This window comes from Pseudoliparis swirei, chromosome 23 (genome assembly GCF_029220125.1).
Source record: "Pseudoliparis swirei isolate HS2019 ecotype Mariana Trench chromosome 23, NWPU_hadal_v1, whole genome shotgun sequence".
NCBI classification, from domain to species: domain Eukaryota; kingdom Metazoa; phylum Chordata; class Actinopteri; order Perciformes; family Liparidae; genus Pseudoliparis; species Pseudoliparis swirei.
In genome coordinates, this window is record NC_079410.1 from 21,493,855 (window position 1) to 21,503,883 (window position 10,029).

The following is a 10,029-nucleotide window of genomic DNA, read 5'->3' on the forward strand; positions in this document are numbered from 1 at the left end:
GCAGCGCCTTGACTTCTGCGACTGCATGGAGCGCCCAGCTCTCCCATCGTTCACTTAAGTGACTTAAAATTATTAGTCACACAAGTATGATGCACATTAATTTGATTTAGTTGTACACTGTCGACGCCAGGTGGCATAGAAAAGGCAAGGGGAAAACAAAACATGAGTTTTAGACATTTCATGAATGTTTTTTTCTTTCTTTGTAGGACAATATGCTGGTCAAGGTGAGATTTGGTTCAAGTCAGAAGTATGTTAAGGTGGCAGAAACTGAAGCAGGCTATGAAGACTACAATACATTTATTGAGAGGTTGGTATTACTTGTTTATTACACAGCTGTATCTGTTTGGAGTAAACAAATTATTTGCTTGAATGTCAGTTCATGTTAGTGTCTTTTTATATTAATTTAAGTAATGTTTGGTTGCCTCGCCTATCAATTGTTTTTTTATTATGTTGACCAATTGTTATGTCTTGTGAGCAAGTCAAAATGGACAATTGGTGTATGATGGGGAATTTATATCACATATTCTGCACACTGCTCAGACATTATAATAATAAAAGTGTCAATAGAAGTTTACAAAGGACCATTTTTCTAAATCTGATATTCTCTCAGTAATAGGAAAGTTAGGTCTTCCTCTACAGACAGACTTGCACTTGACGGATCAATCAGGGACAGAGGTGGATGCAGATGTGTTTGAGGAACTCTTACAAGCAGGGGACCTTACTGTCAATGTGTCCACAGAAAAGTCTGGAGGTAAGATTTAGCTTTGTTAGGGAAAAATGAGGATCATGAACTGTAATGTACTGTGAGCTGTTTTTCTGACTAGTATTGTAGAGTTGTGACAGTATAACCAATTTTTTGTGTGTATTTCTTTGAACTGTCTTGCAGTTGTGCTTCAACCAGATCAAGCAGAAATTTCTTTTGAGTCGAATGTGTCAGACACTGTATCCTCTGTGCCTTCTGATTCATCTGATGCAACAATAACTCTTGAGAACGATGGTGGGAGGAAAAGGACCCACGACGATAGGGAATCAGCTGAAGCGGTATATAGCACATTACATTTGTTAATAAAACTGAAACCCAAAGACATTGTCCAAACGAGCAGTGCTCTTGTTGCCGTAAAGGTTAACATGATAACTTATTGTCTGATTCTTTTTATTTTTAGATGGTGAGAGATGTTCTTCAGTCCAAGCCAGGGGGAGTAAAAGTGTTGCATGAATATGACAAAACAAAGACATTGACGGATGGTACCCGGCGACATATGATAAACCTACTGGTGGCTGACATGATTGAAGTTCATGGGTAAGCATTTTATGTTCACTGGTGCCCACCTTAAATCTATTTTTTCTTCATAGCATAAGATGCAGTTGTTACAGAACCCTGTCACATTATTAAATGATATATATAAAATATAATCTCATTTCTGGAGCAAAAATATTAAAGCAATTAAGTTATACAAATTAATTAGCCAATGGGAAAACCGGGCGAATGTATGATCAGTGCAAAAGAAGCCACGGGAATTGTAAACAAAAAGACTAATAGTTATCATGATAACACAAATCATTTGTTTGCATTAATATAGTTTACTTTAGAGATGTCTGTCTTTTTTGCTTTCTTCTTGATAATAATAATAATTTTAGTTTGACATTTTACAATTTTAAAGTTTGAAAAATAATATGTTTTTCTACTTTTTAAAGGAGGATCCCACCAACCTATGTGCGAACAAAATACGCTCTTGGCACTACCACTCTATTTCCTTACCTGGGGGATCCTTAATCAACAAATGGATATGTAAGTTTGTAAATGAATGGCTTATACTCCAAAGTATGCAGGGAGGTTATTCTGAATTTGCCTTGTTTGGCTGTGACCCATCAGTTATGTTTAGTTTTGTTCTTTCTTCTCGAATTTTTTAGGAGCACTTCTATGATGCTGACAGTGGATCTGGTTATTTGGCCTGAAGGATAAAGACAGTCCAGCGCGACACTGCAGTTCTATCTCGGAGATGCTCAACCACCTGTACCTATCAAGCTGGACCAAAGAGCAAGATACATTTTTGTTGTCTGGGCATCACTCCTCAGATGTGTCTGGTAAGCATCGCTCATTATCTTTTTAAAACATTAATTTACTTGCCTGATTCAGAAATCTTGTCTGAGCATAATGTGGATATATTTATTTTCACATGTAAGTCTTTGTTAAATCTTCTACTTTCTTCTGGTTTCCCCCTAGGCTGGGACAGTGACCTGTCAAGCATCCTACTGCTGGTTCACCTACTTCCCCCTACTGCAAAAGGACCCAAGAAGAGTCCTAAAATTAGCTCGCATCAAGCAATCAAACTTGTTGTGAGATATTTGAGGGTATGCAATGTTTTAATATGCTTCTTTATTTAGTTGTATTCAATGCCTCTTTTTGTGAAGAGGCACATATGTTTTTAGTAATGTAGTGGGCCATTAAAATAGTTCCTCATGCTTCTGTTTTTTCCAGATTGGCGCCAGTGTTGAGACCTTCCTTGAGAGTTTGGAACCAGGACAACCCATCCTCCTGTGTGTCGGTGAAGAGAAGAACAACATCCAAAGATTCTATGTCATCGTTGACCACAAGGCCATCCCTTGCAAGGCTCAGACGTCCCTGGCAGCTTTCGATGAACTCTTTAAGGCCCACTTCATCTTCAGTGTTCACTACCACGAATCCCTTAACAGCTTCTACACATTCATCCAAACAACTGTGTTCAACATTGATGTGGGAAGTACCAAGGAAAGTCCTCGTGTGAAGGAGCTCAGAGCAAGACTGCTGAACACAAGTATCTGAGGTGACGACATCCTTGGATGCAAATATGTTGATTTGTTTTATCTGCAAGTTACACCACAGAAGTTCTATGTTGCTTTGTAAGCATTTGAGATTTTACCATGGTTTATATCCAGGAAAGACATTACGTTTGAAATGTGGACAGCGGAATGTTTTATATTATTTTGCACTTATTCAGGGTTCAAGAAACACCTTATTCGTTTGCACGGGACACTGTTTCAACAAATACTGTCACTGTCACTTCAGTGCTTATTGTATCAAGGAGAGGATGATTCATTTTATGTTGTTTCTATTGATGAGTTGATTTATTATAGACCCTATGATAAACAGTTATCTAATGAGATGGATGAAAAATATACATTGTGCCATGTTGTGTGACCCGTGCTATTGTTTTGTGTGACCTGTACTATTGAGGCTGCCATTTAAGAAATGTTATTGTAATGCTATGTTTGTGGTGGGCTTGAAAATACAATTTTATTTGAACAAACTTTTGTATTGATTTTCTTCTTTGTAATTAAATACTAGGAGTATACTGAATTCCAAAGTAAAATTGTACCATATATAGCATTGAGGATTATAACTCCCGACAGTGTTAAAATATATATATATAAATCAACTACAAGAGTAAAATACAGAGTTTAATTTTAAATCCCCTATAGTGTTACATAGCTCAGCAACTCTAGTCGGTGTTAAAACAATATACAGATAGTGTTAAATTATGACACTGCACACTAGTGTTGTGTAAATTCAACACTGGCCTGTGTTGACTGGTGTTAAATGTCAACTATTGAGAGAGTTGCTTCAACTCTATCACAGTGTTGATCTTTTAACACTTTTAAAAGTGTAGTTTTAACTCAAAATGGGGTGGACCAATATAGACACTTTCAAAGTGTTGAATTTAACTCTATTGGTGTTGAATTGACACTGTGGATTTTGCTGAAGACACACTCTACCTGCACCATCAGGGCCTGTGAAGCTAGACACACTCTACCTGCACCATCAGGGCCTGAGAAGCTAGACACACTCTACCTGCACCATCAGGGCCTGTGAAGCTAGACACACTCTACCTGCACCATCAGGGCCTGTGAAGCTAGACACACTCTACCTGCACCAGGGCCTGTGAAGCTAGACACACTCTACCTGCACCATCAGGGCCTGTGAAGCTAGACACACTCTACCTGCACCATCAGGGCCTGTGAAGCTAGACACACTCTACCTGCACCATCAGGGCCTGTGAAGCTAGACACACTCTACCTGCACCAGGGCCTGTGAAGCTAGACACACTCTACCTGCACCAGGGCCTGTGAAGCTAGACACACTCTACCTGCATCAGGGCCTGTGAAGCTAGACACACTCTACCTGCATCAGGGCCTGTGAAGCTAGACACACTCTACCTGCACCAGGGCCTGTGAAGCTAGACACACTCTACCTGCACCAGGGCCTGTGAAGCTAGACACACTCTACCTGCACCATCAGGGCCTGTGAAGCTAGACACACTCTACCTGCATCAGGGCCTGTGAAGCTAGACACACTCTACCTGCATCAGGGCCTGTGAAGCTGACACCTCTACCTGCACCAGGGCCTGTGAAGCTAGACACACTCTACCTGCACCATCAGGGCCTGTGAAGCTAGACACACTCTACCTGCACCATCAGGGCCTGTGAAGCTAGACACACTCTACCTGCACCATCAGGGCCTGTGAAGCTAGACACACTCTACCTGCATCAGGGCCTGTGAAGCTAGACACACTCTACCTGCACCATCAGGGCCTGTGAAGCTAGACACACTCTACCTGCATCAGGGCCTGTGAAGCTAGACACACTCTACCTGCACCAGGTGAACGGCTCTTCAGCATCGCAGGACTGTCTTCAGTCCAAGAAGAGCGACACTGAAATCTGTCCATTTTGAAAATCAACTTCTTTTGAAGATGAACAAGACATTTTTCACTTTAAAGTGATGATTCTGGTTGTTACTTTTGGTTCTGCTTTTTTCTGTGTTAATCGTGTTTTTATATTTTAGTAATTTCATAGTATTCATATATTGCTAAGTTCATCCGAGCTCATACTCCTTGTTCATGGCGGCCACAGCACCCAAACAAATAAACTTCATAATTCTCAAAATTCTTACCCTTTGTTTTTTTTATTAACAGCATTTACTTTTACATTTGCTTTCAATACTTAAGTACATTTAATATCAGAAAATTACTTTTGATACTTAAGTACAAAAAAAATCGGATACTTTAATACTTTTACTCAAGTAGTATTCTCATAGGTGACTTTTACTTTTACTTGAGTAATTTTCCCGTCAAGTATCTTTACTTTTACTCAAGTATGACTTTTGGGTACTTTATCCACCACTGGTACTGATCCATACGCACTACTGCACACATGTTAGTATTCTACTGTACGATGGGGTCCACGGCAAAATATATTGACATATTTCACCACTGGTGCTGAAGAATGGTAGAGAAACGAGCTATAAACCTGGGAGAGTAAAGGTGCGTTCACACCAAAAGCAAAACTATTTTTCGCGTCGCCCAAAACGCGTGAGTTTACTCGCTCGACCATTCACCGTGTTCTCACCATGAGCGTCGAGACGCTCCGCGAGGGGCGGGGCTTATCTCCGTGTCTCGTCTCCGTAAAGACCGTTATCATCTCCTTCATCCACCAGAATAACTAACCACTAGTTCTGCTTTATATTTGTCGTGGACATCCCACACACTAACGCCCTCGTGTTTGGGTTCATGACATCACCCGTAGGCTCACTCAGCTCGGTCACTTTCACCGATGAAGTTACTGTTACGTCTGAAAGACTTCCGCTTCCAGCTGCGAGAGCGGAACTCAAGAGCTGATTGGCCCGAGTTGCGAGATGACCGCCTCAAAGTGGAAATATTTCAACTCGGGGCGAAAACTGCGCCGCTGGAAACGCGTCGCCCACATCGCGTCGCCACAAACGCCCTAAACGCGCCGCCCGGGAAAATATCGCGTCTATCGCAGCCACACGCGTCTGTACGTTGACTTTTCATGGGATTCAGTCGCGTGAAAAAATAGTTTCGCTTTTGGTGTGAACGCACCTTAACTGAATGTAATTAAAGAAATAAATATTAATATATGACGTGGTTGGCATCTGCCTGTTACAGAACAGTTTTTAAATTGCCAAAAGCTTTCCTCGACGGTAACATTTCGCTGAAGAAAGATAGATAAAAAGTCAGAGGTGTCAATGCCGCCTAAACAGATGGAGCCATTCATCGTTCAACATCCCGGCTGTGGTGAAAAAATATTTCTTGATTCATGACCTCATTTTGGAACATCACAGCAGTAAGAGAGTTAAAAGTCTTCCAATCAGAGATATTGTCTTCGCTCAGACTGGTGCAAAGAAAATATCCAAAATACAGATTTAGGTTTTATTTGACTACTTCTGGATTTCTCCACAATTCTCTAAGAGCTATTTGCATATTTAAATCTAATGATTGAGAAAACTTGATGTAATGCTGATGGATATCAAACTTAATTTAGTAGGTTAAGTCGACTAATATTCGCAAGTAAATTGTACTACATTTTTCTAATTCCGTGACTTGACTTTCAAGTAAAGTCAACTTAATTTAGTAATTTAATTAAACTTATATGTGATTGCAAATTTACATTGAATTGACTTTCAAAATTAAGTTGACTGGACACAAATTAGTTTGACTTAACTTGTGAATACAAAAAATTAGGTAACTCATAAATTTATGAAAAAGTAGCCTCAATTTTATTAAGTATATCAAACATGATATTTTTGATTTGTGTACAACATTGTGAATATCACTGTCTTATTATCATTGTGTGTGGAGGAGTTAAACACTTTAATAAACACATGAAAGAGTGTGACAAACAATGTGTTGCATGTTTCCATACTGTCATCCTATAGCTATCACGATTCTACTCATGATTAGAATATGCACAATGGTAATTCAATATCAATGAATACATTCATAAAGGACTGAAGAAGTCAGGACTGTTGGTCTTTGGCTGAATGAAACTTAAAAAATGCCGCCATCTAGCGGTCAAAGACAAGCGGTGCAGCTTTACGACATCTTTGGTGACGTAACTGCTGAGAAACTGAGGTGAGGAAGTCTCAGTGTGATTCTTCACTGGTGAAGTGAAGACTACCAACAAAATGATCATAATAGGTATTATATATATAGATATGTCTCATCTGAACAAAAGAAAGAATACATGTTTTAAAATCGTGATGAATCCATCATTACTGTATTTAAAATAAATAAATAAATACAAATCTGGCATGGGCAATAGAATAGTCATATTTATTTAATAAGGAAACGTGTTATAGCATGCCTCTATAAAAATGATAATTAGTTTATTATTTATGACTATAATATATATATATATATTTGGAGCCATATATAATAATACAACAAAATAATGTATATATATATATCTTTGTATATTATATATTATATAATATAATAAAAAAATGATATTGCATCCTAAATCATATAATAGGGGAATAAATCAGATTTGCACTGCAGTGAATCCTTTGAAGAGAACTGGAAAACTTTTATTAACTATTTGAACAACGCTGCAATCCAACAGAGAACTATAGTGAACTAGGAGACGCCCCCTCCTCCTCCACCCCCCTCCACCCCTTCTTTCTCATTTTGTATTTTATTTTAAATGGGTATGTAGTTAAGTATGCCTGTTTCCACATCTTAGTTCCTACTATATTCAAATGTACTTTAAGGCGTGGTTGTTTATTGTTTGTATGTTTGTATACAGCGTGTCACAGTTAGCCTCCAAACAACTGACGCTAATGTTCTGCACAGCCAAACTTCTTGGGGGTGGTGTTACTCTTCATTCCTGTATGTGTTTGTAAAATTAATAAAAAAGATTTTTTTTAAAGATTACAAAAATTATATTGCTTCCAATATATATATAGCGGGAGATATATAATACATTAAAAATATTTAAATTTGAATATGTGTAATATTTGAATCGTGCCGTACTGTTTTTCGGGTCAGGTCGAACAGCGTTGCTTATTATAACTTCATCTGTATGAGCAAAATATGTATATACACAAGATACATAAGGAATGTATGCATCTTTTTACATATAAAGATATTGTATTCATATATATATATATATATATGCCTCTGGTCAATATAATTAATTAGTTAAATATGCAAATTATGGTCAGTATGATACATAGATATATTGGGAGCCATATAATATGTTATATATATTTATATATATTGGGATACAAAAAATAAATATGCTTCTGCTTAATATAATTAGTTAATTGTACATGACTTTTATGGTCATTATCATATATATACAGTATATCCATTTTATAATAATATATAATCATAAATAATAATGAAATAAATAAATAATAATACAAAGGCTGGTATAGTTCTCTCTCTCTGTATATATATATATATATATATATATATATATATATGTCTCTGGTCAATGTTGTTAAATATGACTATTATGTTCATTATGATATATAGATATATTGGGAGCCATATATAATATGTATGACTGTGGCTGCAGTACTGATGTTAACCGCCAGATGGGGCTTGGGAGCCAGTTTAATATCAACTGGGCCTACTGCCCTATTATAAATAATAATGATAAGAAACTGGAGGGATTATATCTCCCAGCTGGCCTGGGAACGCCTCGGGACCCCCAGAATGAGCTGGAAGGTGTTGCGGGTGAGAGGGAAGTCGGGTCAGCCCGACCCCGAGACCCGACCCCGAGACCCGACCCCGGGTTTAGCGGATGAGGATGGACGGATGATAAGACACTTCAGTTCTGATACTCAGGTCGTGGCGAGGCCTCTCCGGCCTTAGGTGAGTATTTTGTTTTGGATGCTTGAACACAGCCCTCAGTGTCATCAAGTCACACATGATTGTGCAGAAGGGTTAACGAAGGCCTCTGACGGCTGGTATGCAACGATATGAGGCCTCTGATGTGGTGTGGAAATGCATAAACACAATTTGGTTTAAAGAAATATGAAACGATAACTTTGTACAACAACAAAAAGAAAAAAAGAAAACAAAGGAGGATGTATATTTTGAGTCCAGAGGACTAATGTTCCCAGTGGAAGTTAAAACGACATGGTGTGGTCGTGCATGTGGCGCCTGCTCAACACTGGTGTACTTCCACTTCCTGGCAGCAGAGGGCGCAGTGGAGCAGAGCTCCGACGATCCTCACACAGTCAAGAGGAGTAAACTTCAGAGGGTTACCATAAGATCTATATACTGTATATAGTTCTCTCTCTCTCTATAGACTTGAATCATATATATATATAAATATATATATAAAATATGTATAATATATATAATACATATATACTAAATATATATATTATATATTAAATATATATATATATATAATATATATATAATATATATATATATAATATCTCTATCTATAATATCTATATATATAATATATATTATATATATATATTATTAAAGTCAATGCTTGTGCCTTGATTTTAATCCAGAACACCAGCAGAGTCGTTGTCTGAAATGTCCTTTCAAGGCCACCGTCAGTCACTCATTTTTGACATTTGTCGTTGTCACTTGTCACAAATTTGCCTCAGAATGTTTTACAATCTGTACACATCCGACATCCCTGACCTTTGACCTCACATCGGATCAGGAACAACTCCCCAAACAAGATAGAAAAAAAAACCTTCAGGAGAGCAACAGAGGAGGATCCCTCTCCAGGATGGACAGAAGAATAGATGTCATGTGACCAGAGGCTCAGACGCACAGACGGATGTATCCAGTCATTTTTCAAAATAAAACATGTTTCTGACCTTGATAATCAATAACAACAAAATCTTTTCATTCTCTCTTTTTGTGCGGCCTGATACTGAGGGACCCACGGACCGGTACTGGACCACAACCCGGTGGTTGGGGACCGATGGTCTGACTCTAAATGACCATCATATACTAAATGATGACATCATGCTGTATAGAAGAAGACTTGAAACTAGAGACTGAGACATAAACTCATGTTTACAATGTTCACTGAGGGAATACATCAAGAGAGAAGTAGAGTCATTATATAGACTTCTATACAACCAGAGGAGTCCCCTGGTGTTTAGGAGAGAGAATGCAGCTTTAACACATGAAGCATAGACTTATATACAACCAGAGGAGTCGCCCCCTGGTGGTCAGGAGAGAGAATGCAGCTTCAACACATGAAGCATTG

At 38.2% G+C, this 10,029-nt stretch overlaps 1 long non-coding RNA gene across 2 annotated transcripts in view; it reads left to right on the forward strand.

Moving 5' to 3' along the window:
* The first annotated feature begins 204 nt into the window (after positions 1–204).
* Positions 205–10,029, forward strand: part of LOC130189268 (uncharacterized) — a 130,445-nt gene continuing 120,620 nt past the window's right edge. The window contains exons 1-8 of one of the 2 annotated variants that reach the window (XR_008830736.1): positions 205–307; positions 611–751; positions 887–1,041; positions 1,164–1,300; positions 1,696–1,789; positions 1,912–2,085; positions 2,225–2,352; positions 2,480–2,804. This is a non-coding gene — a long non-coding RNA (uncharacterized LOC130189268). The other variant, XR_008830735.1, reaches the window with a different exon arrangement.